Source organism: Cuculus canorus, chromosome 1, assembly GCF_017976375.1.
Source record: "Cuculus canorus isolate bCucCan1 chromosome 1, bCucCan1.pri, whole genome shotgun sequence".
Classification (NCBI taxonomy): Eukaryota; Metazoa; Chordata; class Aves; order Cuculiformes; family Cuculidae; genus Cuculus; species Cuculus canorus.
The window spans coordinates 5068907-5085200 of NC_071401.1; the positions used below are offsets into that span (position 1 = coordinate 5068907).

General features: G+C 38.8%; 1 protein-coding gene across 1 annotated transcript in view; it reads right to left on the bottom strand.

Annotated features, from left to right (window-relative positions):
* The window catches only part of GUCY1A2 (guanylate cyclase 1 soluble subunit alpha 2), a 158676-nt gene that overhangs the window by 33610 nt on the left and 108772 nt on the right, over positions 1-16294 (bottom strand). The gene's annotated exons all lie outside the window — the stretch shown is intronic.

A 16294-nucleotide genomic window follows, 5' to 3' on the forward strand; every position in this document is an offset into this window, starting at 1 on the left:
GAGTTTATGTAGTAAAAGCAAAAGACTCCATCATTAATTTGGGAGACATTTTCAGGTAGTCTTGGTGCATGTAAGAGAAGAATTTAAGATGACATCTTTAGAAAATACACATCAATGTATTTAAAGAAACTGGGTGGATTTCCTAGGCTTCCACAGATATTAAAGTTGAAATTGTGATTATCACAAAAGCAAGGTCAAGAAATAAAATCACTGCCTGAAATTGTGTTCTCTTGAACACATATGTTACTGGTTCTTCTTTCAAAAGAGTAGCTCCATTAACATATTTTCAATTTTTTTTTTTTACATAATTATCTTTTAATCATGAAACACCTGAGCTATTGCAAAACAGCAAAATTACACGTGCAGTGGTCATTCTTAACTTTAATCATAACAGTACTCTGTAAGGCTACAAATCATTGCTGTATATGCAGATTAGTCACACACAGCTTTGCCGAAAGTAGCCTTTTATAAAATATATGCATGTGTGTACACTCACACATATATATGGAATATTTATATATATTTAAGGATTTATTTTTGTTTGTTCTGATGATTCAGAGTTTTTGTTATTATTCCTTGAACCCAAATATGATTGTGTGTAAGACATGGACCTGGCTATTAACTAATTTTCTACAGTGAACAGCTATTAGTATTCATTTCAGAAAGTCCAGACATAGTCTCCTAGAGAATCCAAACCAGACCAGTTTAGGGCTGGTAAGCATCAGCTAACTGCATAGAAGTTTGAAAGTCTGCAGTGATTTGATGGGCAAAAGTGCTTCACATCGTAATTCAACATAGCAAAGGTAGATCCATATCCCATATAATACAGGTTCCCTATATACACAGGCTGGAGAAGGGGGCCTCTGTGAATCTCATGAGGTTCAACAAGGCCAAGTGCAAGGTCCTACACCTGGGTCGGGGCAATCCACGATTTCAATACAGGGTGGGGAATGATGTGATTGAGAGCAGCCCTGCAGAGAAGGACTTGCAGGTGCTGGTCGATGAGAAGCTCGACATGCGCTGGCAATGTGTGCTCGCAGCCCAGAAGGCCAAACGTATCCTGGGCTGTGTCAAAAGAAGCGTGGCCAGCAAGTCGAGGGAGGGGATTCTACCCCCCTACTCCGCTCTCATAAGACCTCCTGGAGTATTGTGTCCAGTTCTGGAATCCCCAACATAAGAAGGATGTGGAACTGTTAGAACAGGTACAGAGGAGGCCTACAAAGATGTCAGAGGGCTGGAGCACCTCTCATATGAAGACAGGGTGAGAGAGTCGGGGTTCCCCAGCCTGGAGAAGAGAAGGTTCCGAGGAGACCTTAGAGCAGCCTTCCAGTACCCGAAGGCGCCCTACAAGAAAGCTGGGGAAGGACTTTTTATAAAGGCATGTTCTGATAGGACTAGGGGGAATGCGTATATACTGAAGAAAGACAGATTTAGACTAGACATAAGGAGGAATTTCTTCACGTTGAGAGTGGTGAGGCTCTGGCACATGTTGCCCAGGGAAGGTGTGGCTGCCCCATCCCTGGAAGTGTTCAAGGCCAGGTTGGATGGGGCCTTGGGCAGCCTGGTCTGGTGGAAGGTGTCCCTGTCCATGGCATGGGGGTTTGAATTAGATGACCTTTAAGTTCTCTTCCAACTCAACCCATTCTATGAATCTATGATTCACAGCAGAAGAAAAAGATGCTATTCAACTAAAATTTAATTTTGCAAATCATACTTAATACTTCAAGGACACACGTCCTATACACTCTCATGGATTGGATTAGAACTTCAGAGCCGTCTATTCCTTAGAATATTAATTCTATGGAAGTTAAATACATAGAAAGAGAAATCCAGAGAACTGCTGAGCAATTACGGCTTGCGTTGATTTTAATGCCTCAGAAACATTCCACATGCTTTTGGTTTTACTAACGGTACAGTTGTACCACTTTGAGCAAATTCTTGCAATAGAGAGAAGAAACTGCTCAGTCTTTCTATAAGTATCCCTTTCAGTCTCTATAATCTGATAGTCAGAAATGGCAGTTTTACCTCAGAAAATCAAAGGCTGGACAAAAGTACGTAAATGCAAAAGATTTTTCTACTTCAGTCAAAGAACTTTAGCTCAGCCTGCAAGCCTCTTAGATGCATAACTTACCCAATCAAGTTTGAAATGTTTGCATTACTTATAAAGTCTGAAGTATTTTTTATTACGTGAATAGGAGTTTTAGTCAAAAACACACCTGAATAGTTTCTAAGTTCAAGCAACCAGTGTCTTCTGAGTTGACCTTTTTGTAATATTGGTAAGAAATGCAATAAACGGTTACTGAAGATGGCCTATAAAACCAGTTCTGTGAACTGGAAAAGATAAGACAAACACAAGATGCAAACAAAAATCAAGAATAAAGAAATGATCAAACTCCTATAACCAGAGACCGTAAAACCAATTTTTAGAATAGATGACCTACTTTATATTTTGGAGTGAGCAGTGATTTTAATTGTCCTACTTGAAATGCCCCACAGATGCCCAGTTTTTAGATCACAAAGCTCAACTCTTTTCTGACAACCAGGCCACCTTCAGATCACAGCATTTTCTTTTTTTTTTTCCCAGAAAAACACAGAAACACTTACTGGAATAACAGGGCAATATTTGTCTTATTTCATATAGCGTATTTGTGATTGTCACATTTGTAGATCAGTCCAAAATCAGAAAAGACTTCTTTAAGGTAAGGCTTAGTAGCAGTCCGCTACTTTTAAGTAAATCAGATTGATGCTCCCAACAGAAATGAGACCTCTACTTCTGTAAGGTGCTGTTTGTGGCTACAGTGTGATTTCTAAAGGACCACCACGCAGAAATAATAGTATTGGAGCACTAACAACAGCAGTTAGCTCCTTTCCCCAAAAACATTAGAACTGAATGGTAGTTAAAAATCTCCCTAATTTTAGAATTCTTTTTCTTCTGGGAAAGGTTTTTATTACTTTTTTTCATCCATTTTCAAAATGTAGCACAAACAGACATACTACAAAATAAGCTGTCATGGAAAGAAAAACAGATATTCTTCAGAAAGATGATAGAAGAGATACCTCTTTAAAAAGGCACATAGAGATTTAATTATGCACTTTCCATTAAAATTAATGTAAGGGGTGTCACAACTACTACAGACAACTGAAAATTTACTCTTTCCTAAAGAACATGTTATGTCTCCTAGATGAACATCAAATTTTAACAATATAAATATATCACCACGTTACCTGGCATAGAGTAACCCAAGAGCTCAGTACAGGCTGGGATCTGTGTAGCCGGGGAACAGCTTTGCTGAAAACGACCTAGGGGTGTTGGTGGACAACCAGCCACACTAAGGTCAGCAGTGAACTCTTGCAGCAACGAAGGTAAATTGGATCCTGAGCTGCATCTGCAGAAGCGTCACTAGCAGAGACAGAGACGTGATCATCCCACTCTACTCAGCACTTGTCAGACTGCATGTGGAGTCCTTTGCCCAGTGTTGGTCCCCAAAATTCAAGAAAGATGGAGGCAAACTGGAGAGGGTCCAAAGAAGGGACACAATGATGATGGAAGGGCTGGAGAACCTGTCCTATGAGGAAAGGCTGAAGGACTTAGGTCTTTCCTCCCTGGAGAAGAGACATCTAAGTGGGGGCCCTCATGACAGTTTTCTGGAACATAAAGGATACATCTTTTCACAAGGAGGGAGCTACATGGAGATAACAAGGGGTAACAGGTACAATTTATATCAGCAGAGGTTTCATCTTAACATAAGAAAGAATTTGTTTACAGTGAGAACAATCAATCACTAGAGTATCTTCCCGGGAATGTGGTAGAGTCCCCATCGCTGGGGGTTTTCAAGATGAAATTGGACAGGGCACTGGATAATCCCATCTAGACTCCCTCTCCAATGAAAGGTTGGACGAAATGATCTTTCAGTGTGCCTTCCAACCTGGGCTGTTCTATGATTCTATGACTTCTGATAAGGTTTGTTTTAATCAGTGTTTGGGATTTTAGATTTTAAGATAATGGTGATGGCTTTAACCAGTACTGGAATATATAGCTGAATGTAAAAAATTATCTCACTCACTCTAGGAAAACTATATCCCACTGAGAAATTATCCACGGCCTTGTGTTTCCTGGCGTGGATATTTTGAAGAAAGGAAAAATGGGATCTCAGAAATATATCACTTCTCATATTCCTCCTCAGGGTTAATTCTTTTTCTTGTAACAAAGTTTCAAACCCAGATCTTCCTTCAGGATAATTATCACTTGAGCCCTTCCAAGGTCTGCCAGGTAGGAGAAATACCAGTGCATCCTAATCCACTTTTGTTAATGCCACTTTCCCCTTTCTATTTATTGACCTAATCAAATAGGTCACAGGCCAGGAAGAAGCCAAAGAGGCCTTTAATTAACTGAACATCCTTATGATTACTTCTGCCGGTTTTCCCTTCTTTTTCATTCAAAACTAATGTATTTGCCTCTCCCCTCATTTTAGAATGTTAAAGCAAAACCAAATACCAAATACCAAAATATGGAAATAGTTTTTTTTAAAAAAAAAATAAAATCAGGTTATTCAGTATAAAGTGTCTGAAGATGATTGTTTACATTGAATGACTTTTATCCTAGTTTAAATTTAAGGAAGATATTTGAACAGAAGAAGCTGTTGCAAGTTCTTCTGAAGTACTGGCATTTTTTCCAAAATACTCTATGTCTCATATGAAAGGAAGCTGAAATACCATTAAACACTTAGTTTATGGATTTATTTATGACAGGAAATACATTCTTTCTTAGGGAACTAAACCATTCTGAAACAGCTGAACAACGTTGCTGAACTTGTCAGGTTCAAAGAGAAGGCCGAGTACAATCTTCCAGCATCCACCCCCCATCTGAACCGTTCACTCAAATATAGCACAATGTAATGACTCACTGTTTAGCACAGAATAACGACAACTGTTATGTGACAGAGTTTTTTAACTGGTGCTTAAAACTGCAGTCTTTAACTTTTCAGAAGTGTGAGTGTTGGAGGGAACGGGGAAAGAAAAGTAGAGAATTACTATTAATTAATATAATTTCTTCTTAATCTTGCAGAGGAGATGCTGGCAGCTGCTTCTAAAAACCCTGTAACTGCAGATGCCAGAGTATGGCACCAGATCTGCGTAAGGGTTAACGAATGTACAGAATTACTCAGTGTGGCTGAGAAAGACACTGTTCTCCATGAGACAGCCCACAGGCAGCTCTTCTAGGACTCCGCAAGGCTCTGCTCACAATCCAGGGTCAGAAAAGGCAAGAACTACTGAAGAACTCTTCCTTTCAACACAGAAAAGCTTTTCTGTGGGGAGGAGTGTGTCTTTCTTGCGATGAGCATAATCCTCCCAGTAAAATTATATTAAAAGGCCAAGATAACTAAAAGGTCATGGAGAGCAGAGCTATGCTCTCTAAATGCTTAAAAGATGGTATGCAGTATAAAAAAGTGCAAGCAGCTTAGGTCCATTTTTTATTTATTTCCAGTGCACCTCACCCAAAACTATCCACGCAGTAGGAGACAAAGGAAGGAGGAGAAAGAGATGGAATGAGGTCTTTGAATCTTTTTCTCCAGTCTGCATCAAGGTGAATTAAGAGAGAGCTATGCTAGCACTGTCATCTAGCACATGAATGCTTGAGTGGCATTATTCAGCAAGATATGCATTACCTCTCCACACTGGAGGGCTCCTGGAGGCAGAACATCATCTCCTGCTCCTAGGAGAAAGTCAGATCAAAGAAGGAGGCATATTTGTCCTATTCACTGTCAAAATCTGCAATTTATGGCACGTTATGGCCCCAGATAAATTGGACCATTTCGATTAGAGGATTTCACTGTTTGGACCCTTAGAAGAGAGACAGAAATGAAAGGACATCAGTGATGTCATGGTGGTTCTGAAACAAAAATAGTGCCCTGTGTAGAAGGCAATGTACCTAACCGAGATGGCAGTAATAAATAAATATTACTAGCACTGGCCAGAAGAGGTTTCCTTCAGTTTAAACCTGGCATACCAAAAAGCAGGTGCAGACAGCTTGGCACTGAAAGGAGAAACAGATGCTGTAGCAATGCAGCACAGGGCAGCAACTGCCTGACAGCATCTCAGCAGCTTAAAACACAGATGCTCAAGTAGCAACCACCTCTACAGCTGCAAAGGGCATGGCATTTTCCCCTCCACGTCTCTCTCAGAAGCCTCTTGGATCAACTACGCCTATTAACTCAGTGAGGTGGCAATTCAAGCCTAGCAGCATTTTCTGTTCATGCTTATGTGGTTGGACTGCATAAAAGCCACTAAATCACTATTTTTATGCAAAACCTGTGCTCCTCAGTGTATTACTGCTTATCTTCTGCGAGGCCTTGTAGGTTTGTGTATTATCTTATATCATTACCGTCAACCAGGTTTTGTGTCATATTTTCCATCTCTTCCTCATCTCAGGAGATAAGAAAAATAGTCTTGTAGTTGACAGTGGAAATTTTCATTTTTCTATGACAGGAAGGCACACAAAGGGTAGAAGAGAACAGATCTTCGGGGCTTCAGAGAAATAAAAGTTCAGCACTGAGCTACCCTCAGTTCCCTAGCCCAATTCTTTATTCATGGGTAATTTAAAATTATAAGGGTTTTTCTCTTTTTTTATATAAATATATAACACTATACACATGACAGTTCTCACTTTCTAAGGATTTTTGTCCACTGTTCCCTTTATAAAGATGTAACAATGTCAACCTCCTGAAATTTTTGTGTACACCACTGTTCTAATTATTTATTCACCTGGTGGGTTGTGTTGCTGCTGCTACTATTGCTTTCCTTTTGTCTGAACAAAAAGTCAATTAAAATGATAACAATAGAAAATTTCAGCTTCAGCACAGAAGTTCCTCACTGTCTGTAACAGTGAAAACCAGAATTCGATGCTTCGCCAGCTGCACAAAGTGCCCCAGCCCAAGCTCAGAGGCAAATCGTTATCAAAGGATATCTTCCATCCTAGATAATCAAGAATGCAGGGGGTCTTTTTGATAAAGGACACAACTTCAACACTTTACTCTGTTTAAATTCTTTTAAGTATTTTTTTCTTTTTATTCCCCAGGTGATTGTCCTAGTAATTAATCTATTTATTACTCTGGACCAAGTTCTTCTCTGATCAGAAATTTACCTAAACCTGGTAAAACTGCCCAATGAAAATGTGGCAAGACAATTCTATACAAGCTTTTGATTTTTCAGTGTTTTTAGCCAAAAAGTATTATCCATGGAAAATTCCCAACCAGCTCTACTACTAAGCAGACATCTGGAATATTACTTGGAGGCGTTTGTGTCTGGAAGGGCTTCTGAACTGTGAGAATCAGACCAGTGAGAGATCTCACACCATGACCTTAAACCTAACCCCACAATCCAGCTGCATGTCCTGTGACCACAAATCCCACGTGGGAATCTCATTTTTGAAACTCTCACTGGTTTTCCCTGTGCAAGTACTTCTATCGCCTGGAGAAGGAAATGAAAGTATCTGGTCACTGTGAGGCACTAGGACAAAGTTATGATCTAGGTGCAGCCATCGTAGTAAGGTTTTGTCTGCCTTAGAGAATGGGACAGATGACTGGATTACATATGAGAATTACATATTCAGCTAAACCTAAATACTGTGAGTCACAAAGAGTTGTGAACATGGAGCAGTCACTGTGAACTAATAAACAATGGCAAAGTGCACAAGATACCCCAGGCACCTACTCTGGTTTCTACAAGGGTGCTTTATCTTTGCCATGGAGACAAGCATAGAAAGAAAGGCATTTGTGCTCCTACTCACAGAACAAGAAGTCAGAGAAAGCAAGGCATGAGAGGAGAATGTCCAGGACCAAGGGCAAAAACCTCTTCTCCATAATCCTGACATTATTAATCAGCTCTCTACTCATCTTTCAGGTCTCTTCCTCCCAGCAGGCTTATAGTTGGTTGCCAACCATCATGTCTCTGTGCTCTGCGATTGCTTGCACAGCATGATGACCCCTATCCTGTGCAGGATAAAACCCTGGTAGTTTTGAAAGCCTACTTTTATCATCTACTGCAGACTTTACCCAAGTAACTGACTAAACCAAGAAATGCATGTCATCTGAAAGAATAACCAACTCCTTAGGAAAATTTATTCTTCAGTAGAATAAATATCAACCTAATTTTCAGACTGGCCTCTTCTACAAAGCTGCTGTTCTGCATTCGCCAGTCATGTTAAACCCTACTTATCTTTGTTATGCATATCATAGTATCATAGTATAGTTTCGGCTGGAAGAGACCTTAAAGATCATGTAGTTCCAACCCTCCTGCCATGGGCAGGGACATCCCACTAGATCAGGCTGCCCAAGGCCCCATCCAACCTGGCCTTGAACACCTTCAGGGATGGAGCATCCACAACCCCCCTGGGCAACCTGTTCCAGTGTCTCACCACTTTCATGGTGAAGAAATTCTTCCTAACGTCCAGTCTAAATCTGCCCCTTTCCAGTTTATACCCATTCCCCCTGGTTCGTATGCAATAACACTGTCGTACCGTGGACGTAACGTAACTGGATATGACAAAGTCCCTTCAAAAGACAGAAGTTGCAAATAATGGGTGTGGTCTTATTTTTTTTAAAGCAATAGATAATTATTAAAATCAGACAAAAGAAAGCACTCAAGTTAAAACATGACTGGAGGGCTGAGGAAAATCAATTTTCCCTTAGGATAAGCTAGTAAAACCTATAATTTCCCAGATGTCTGAGGAGATGTGCATCAATACAGGTCAGCTCCTCTCATTTTGTATTTCCAAAGGCACTGGGCCAAAGTGAGGCACGGCATGATGAACTCTCCTCAAGTCCAGGGAGCCCTCACTACGGCTGACTTTGGTATGCCCTCAAGAAAAAGTACCAAGCTTCCCCCTGACAGATGAGGCTCTGAATACTCCCCAAAGGGTTTGTGTTGCTGTAATATTGGCAAGCCTGTGAAACTAAGAACTCTTACTGTCTTGTTGTTTGTTTTAAGTGAAAAAATCTCTTAATGCTAGTGTTTCTTTTCTGGAAAGCTCTTTTAGAACATAAGAAAAATTCTAGTTTGAAGGTATCCAGCCTGAAATAGGATATTATATACCTTCCAGAGTCTGATGTAGACATTATGTACAAAGCGAAGTTGCTAGGAGACCACAGATGGAGCAAGGAGCATTGAAGTAACGCAGCAGCTTTTCACACAAGGCTGATGAAAATGCCTGCATCAGCAGTCAGCCTTTCACAATTTATAACAAAACAGACAACATTTCACTGCTTATGTAAAGCAGCACATTTGGTGAGGACCACTAAATTGTTATAAAACTAGCACTTTACAAACTAAATTAAAAGCAAGGCAAGAAACACTGAAAAGGATCACACAGACAACACTTGCTAAACTACTCTTCCTCACTGTAAATTTGGGAATGGCTACTTCATTTACTTCGCTGAAATTAACCCCACATATTCAGGCAAATGTTGGCATTTCAGTCTACCTGTGTTCTGGGCCAAAATGCCACTACCATAAAGCAAAGGGGAATACTTATTAAGTTGGCAGAAGATGCTACAGACACTAAAAGTCATTGCCTATTGCCATGCTATTTAGCAAAGTGTGTCACTCTCACTGTGGACGTGAGCCAATACAATTTCCAGAACCTTTTTGCCTCTTCTGTGTCCTTACTACTCAGGCAGAATTCACGCTTATTAAAATCTACTACTCTGCAAGCAGAGATTAGAGGTTTATCAACCTTTCATTGTTCCATTCATCATGACCGCAAGTATTTAAATAGACAACAGAAACCAAAACTAATGCAGCTGCATGGCTGTAAAGTCACACAGCTCAGACATGCTGCAGAAAAAGTTCTACTTGTAAAACATTATTTGTCACCTACTTTAATATGTGTGAAGTCAAAGTACAGAAAGTCTGGATAACATCTAAAATTCAAATGGAAAGGCTGTGACCGAACAAAGATCTGAACCTGTGTTTCAGTCCAGGTCCTTCCAGTCGATTCATTCATCCTTCTAAGAGCTCATTATCCCTCTCACCTTTGAGGTAGGACTTATCTGACGAATATTCATTCAAATATTTAATTATAAAGTAGACACTGAAAGCATGTCAGATTAATACAGACTAAAATAGCTTTACTTTCTAAATTTAAAGAGGAAAGTACAGTAACAAATTGAAATGTAGTTGTTCACACTACCGCTGTTTGAAATTAGATGGGATGAATCCCACCCTTCATATGCAACGGTCCTTCTGCTGTGCTGTTCTCCTTTCTCTAATTGATAGATGAAGATAAACTCTTGTGGCAATAGTGCTAATACTGGGCTACACTGTTTGAGTGCAGCTTATAAATCCAGTAAAGAAATAGGTTTGGCATATGGTTTCATACATATGAAAGTTAGAAGCTGCAAATGTGTCAAGCACTCTGTCTTGATAATAAACAACTGAGCAGACCAGACTATGTGCCTTGGCAACACAAGGTTCCATCTACTCCACCTGAGAACAAATTAATCACATTGAAGCCAATATCAGCTAGAAATTTTCTGCACTACTCTCTTCAGATTATTTCATGAACTAGCCACTTTGAAAGTGAGCAAAGAGAAAAATAAGGGTATGTATTTACTTCAGTTTATGATTACAGTTTTTACATCGCATGATATTGTCACATAATCATTTGAAAGATACATGATGTTTTTCTGCTACAGAGGAACATATTTTAAAACATGTATTGAATTACTGCAGTAGTGCCCAATCTTTGTGGTTTAGAGAGGAACATTTGTATATAACAGAACTACATTATTCTGGTTAATGTCAGCAACTTCAAGTAAATAATTCACTTTTCCTCCACGTGTTCCCAGTCCTGTATCTCTTCACTACCCTACTAGGATCACCTTCAAACACTATAAAAATAAGTAGATAACCTTAGAGAATAACCTCTTGGGAAATCTTATTAGTCAAAACTAGGTATGGTGTGCTAATGCAGCCCTTTTCACAAAAAATCTGAAAAGGAAGCCTTTCTGTTTCTTTGGGATATAGGCTGCACATTAATTAATTAGGCACGATTTGAAGCATGATGAAAAGTGATGCCACTGATAATATCCTATGGGTTTTAACATATCAAATGAGATCTGCATTGCAACCTTTAGAGATAAAAGGTCAATGCTCTGGAGAATTCCTCTTACAGCATTATCTCTAGCAATTAAAATTAATGTACTTCCACTTTATCTAAAAAAGATGAAATGTATCCTAAATTCATGTAATGCCCACTTAAGTGGGGAAGGCAATTTTAAATCAACATTTTCAAGCTATATTCATGGGGCACTATGTATAATTAGTCATACAGAACCTAAATCAAATGTGTGCTTCCAGACTAAGAAGTGTGTTGTTGAAAGGATATAAATGTATATCCAATTCTAAATGCCAGAAGTCCTTCTTTTGTACTAAGACCTTAGCTAATGTTAAAGCAAAGGCATTTTGCATCAAAGAAAATTGAGTTAATAAAAAATAATACCGGGGCCTGAAGCCTTCTCCATCACTCACAGAACAATCAGCCCATTCTCTATTACAAATAATTCTTTTGAAAAGAGCAGACTGTGTTACAACACTGATGATAGGATTTGTGGAAGCTGCTATGAAATAGCTCACTCTCTCTTTCTGCAAAACAACATCTTTTTATTACCCTGCAAATCACAGGCTATTTACGCAGGTATAAGAAGCGCAGGCTCGGGGTCTCCTCCTTACGCATTGCTGCTGCCTTTGGCTCTGCTGAAGTGTCAAATGCCTCAGTACATGTCAGCGTGCTATGAGCTCTGACTCAGGGGGTGGGAGCATCATCTGGATATAAATCAGACCTGCTTCACACATCTTGTCACCACCCTGAGGTCCATCACTGTTTACTGTCCACGGCGTTGCTCTAAGGGACAGGTTTTTCATAAAGTCTACATGGCTATAAAAACAAGGTATTCTTGTGATTGCTACAATGCAGTTTCAAATGATAACTGTGTACTCAGTTAACAAACTTACTTTGATTGTCTGTTAATGCACTTTATAGGTGAAAATCTTATCCTAAATTCCCACTTATGTGATGTGGTATTTCTACATTCATTCATTCATTTACTTTTTCTTCCTAACATCCCGAGTGTCTCTGAGACTCGCATATTTGCTGCTATCACAGGCATGGACATTTCAAGCACTACAAAAAGTAAATATTTGTGTTCTTGTGAATTCAGTCCTGCGCTGACAGTAAAATGCAGTCATTGAAGTAATTTAGAAAATGTATATATTCCACAAACCATGACCACAAATTCAGACACATCTAATTGAGCATTCATCAAATAAAAAGCACTACATTTCATAATTGCAGTTAGGTTTCCCTAAAGTTGAAATCTCTACAACCAGGGCAACCCAAACAGATTCATAATGACTCCGCCCGAAAAAATATCACCCCCTAAGTGTTATAATTAGTCTCTTAAAAGTGCATCATATCAGTGACACCCCACAAACCTGGGGAATAACTTCTGAGCTTGAGGTTTCCAGCAGTGACCTCAGAGAGTTTAAACAAGAGAGATGCCTCTGGAAAAGAAATTCCCTGCAAATATCAAGGAGACTTAAGCATGTTTGCTTCTCACTAGACAACATAGTCAGAATAGAATAATTGTGATTGTTACCTTTCTAACTTAAATTGAACTTCAAATAAACATGCTGTCATGTATTATATAAAGTGGCTGACAATAATTTCTTCCTATTTAATCAAGGCTTGTAAGCCAGCTGGGGGGGGGGGGGGCGGACAGGAGATGACAGAACACGGTTGTTTATTTCTGATCACTTTTAGGAATTACGTTTTGAAAACCTCTCTCAGACTGAGTAATTATCTCACTTTTCAAAAATAACTACTCCACTGCCCTGAAGAATAAAGATGGAATTTACTTACAGCAACCCATGAAAGCTGTCAAAGATACCAGAAGTTAGGCATGAGAAAATCTGCCCTCTGATTTTAAGTTACTTTTCAAATATCCAAATACTGATGTAGGTTCCTCAATACAAGGGAACAAAAGCTGCGTCAGCATTCTATAGCCAACACACTTGGCAAGGACTCAGGAAATGTGACTTGTACTTGGTAACATGAATCACATATAAGAATAAAGGTCAAAACAGCGCACTTGTTCTGCCATCCATATTAATAGGATTAGCTCAAAGTAACCACATCATTTCTTTCACTGTTCAGAATTCAGGCCACTTATAAATGTCTTATAGCCTACATTGTGTACTTTGTATCTAATGTTAACTAACATTTAAATGTTTTAATGGCAAAGCTTAATTCTACAATGTGTTATTCAGTAAGTCTCCTATTAATGGTTCTGAGCAGAGTCCATAGTAATTCTTACAAATATCTTGGGGTTCCCAAACCTTCAGGTAGATTATAGAACTATAGAATCCTGAACTGGAAGGGATTCACGAGGATCATCAAGCCCAACTCCTAACTCCACACAGGGCAACCTAAAAGTTAAACCATGTATCTAAGAACATTGTCCCAACACTGACATGCTTGGGGCCATGACCGCTTCTCTAGTTAGCTTGTTCCAGTGCCTGACCACTGTTTCCCACTCTCCAATCTGAACCACCCCTGATGTAGCTTTATGATATTATTATGCACATGGAGGATTTGTTAATGGGAACCTGTGGCACGATGGGCACCTTCACTTCTTTTTTTTAAGTAAAAAACCTAACAGCTAACAAAAATAGTGATCACTCCAGCCAATTCAACATTGGTTGGTAGGTAAAGACATGCCAACTTCATTTAGAAATAATACACAAGTTTTTGATGGTGATGATCATTGACATAACCACTAAGAAAAACTACGTGTTCTTTGCCATTTGTAGGAGGATTCATCTGACAGAGTGTACAAGCTTGCAGTGTAGACATTAACATTTAGGCTAAGTCCATAGAATTCCCCTAAAGACAACTGAGAAAATACACATTTTTAGGGCATGATTCATCCTAGAGTAGACACAAAAACTAGGACAAAGTAGACTTCTCCAAAAGTCATCATTTCAATTGTTTTATGGGCTAGACATTGATGTGAGAGGAATCCTAACCTCAATATATTTAAAACCAAATCAAGATACCTTTATGAAATAAGCTTTTTTTAAACATGATTTACCAGGTTACGTACAAAGTTGACAAAAACCTTCTGCAGCTTTTTTCACTGAGGAGGTGAGATTAGTTGATATCACCATCCCTCTTGCCCTGAAATCTATTACACTCTAAAGCTTAAGACAGGACAACTGACACTCACTAAGGAGCTTCTCAGCTCTACTTTCAGTTCAAGTATGATGAACTGACATTTTTCTTCTGAACTCTAAAGGAAGTTTATCTGCAATTTCGGAAAATCTGATTATTACTAGCATTTTACTCTACGTAAGCATTTTTCATCTGCACAGTCATTATAGTCTTTTATAGGTTTTCTTATGCAGCCACTGAAATCGTGATGAAGTTTCTGAAAAATAATGACAGTGGTAATGACAACAGTCGCAAACTGTGACTCTCAGAGTAAAACATACACCTTCAAAATTTCCCTGCAATAGCAGCACTCAAAAGAAAGTTAAAAGATGAGATCTGGAAGACAGTTTTCTCATCATGTGATGGTGTAGCTAGAATGTATTAATCAGGTACAGGCACTGAAAAAATAGAGAAATCATAAAAAAATCTAGACAACCTTTTTTAATAGGAATAAAAAAGTGTTTGAAACAGCCTTGTATCAACACTACGTCTTCTGATATTGTCAGTCAATATTTGTCTTTTAATGCTTATTTTACATTTGATGAATGTCCACATGAAGCTTTAAAAATTTTTTCTTCAAGATCCAAAGTCCAATATATTTTTTCAGAAAGTTATTCTAGTTAATATGTAGACATTTTTCAGTAATCAAATTACTACTGGAACACTTAAAAAATTCATCAGTGGCATAGATATCTAAATATAAAAATATTTAATCCAGAACTCAATATATTTTCATTTGAATATTGTGTTGCCACATTTCATGGAATGTCTTACTTGGTTTCCCTGTATTCACACTCTCCTTTCTGGGCTGAATAATTCGTTTGGATTAAACATCTCTTCATTCACCATACACAAATTGTTCAAAGACTATAGTCCAAGATGTGACTTAACTCATAGATAGGAAATAGTTAGAAGTATACCATTTTATTGCTCAGGAAGCATCACAGCAACATCCCTGAATACACCTGAAAAAATTTTACCTCCTTTCTGTCAAGTTTTAAATCTTCAATTTATGGAAAAAAAAAAAGAAAGCAGCATTTTGGATGCAACCATCACTTTTTAACAGACATGAGTAACCGCAATTTATAAAGCATGTTTCAACCATGATGTAAATGCTCCTATGGGAAGCCTATCTGGCCTTCGCATCCAGCTACATATGGCTTTTGTTACAGGCTTTAGACAGTGTCGAATACTTGTTCTACATAATCCCCTCATTTTCTTTGAAAACAAAAGGTTTGTATTATGGGAAGCACAATTTAACCAGAAACACGAGTGAGTACACATAATGAAAGCAATGTGTAGTCTGACCCCTGAAGAAGAAAGGTGCATATATATCTCCATGGTTTTTCTTCCCTGCTGAACCTCCACCTTCTACCTAAGCACTACCATTTCTAAATGCCAGCAGCTACAAGGTTGGTATAACATAAAAAAGCAGCAGAACAGCAGTGGAACTTTAAAATGGTACAAAAAGACATGGGGTTTTCCATCTCCTGCTACCTCTTCTACCAACCAAGGAGAAGGAAGTGGATTGTGTGGGAAGGAAGCACATTAACATTGAGAAACAGCAGGCAGTCTACACATTTTTCTTTTATACAGGTCAACACCTATTTAGAAAAGAGACATATGGCCCCTTAGAGCTGCAGAACTCTCTGAGTGCCTCTACACTAGTGCTGAAGTTCAGATCAGGAGCCTACCGCTGAAGCAAATTTCCCAATTGCCATTGCATACTGTGTTTTGGCTTGTAGCATGGGACAATACTGGATCACACGAACGGTCTTCTTCTCACACTAAACCAAATTGGAAGAAGGGTTTCAGACACAAATAGGTATTCCACGCATACGGGAAGGTGACAACTAGTCTAAGGACTCTACTGTGTTTACTAAAGTAAGGTACACGTAAGCTTACATGATTGTTGATGAGCACAAACAAATCCACAAAAATGACTGTGATATATTGATGTAACTTTAAATTCTTCTCGCAATAAAAGCAATAAAATTTCTACTGACAGAGACGATGCAATTAATCAGG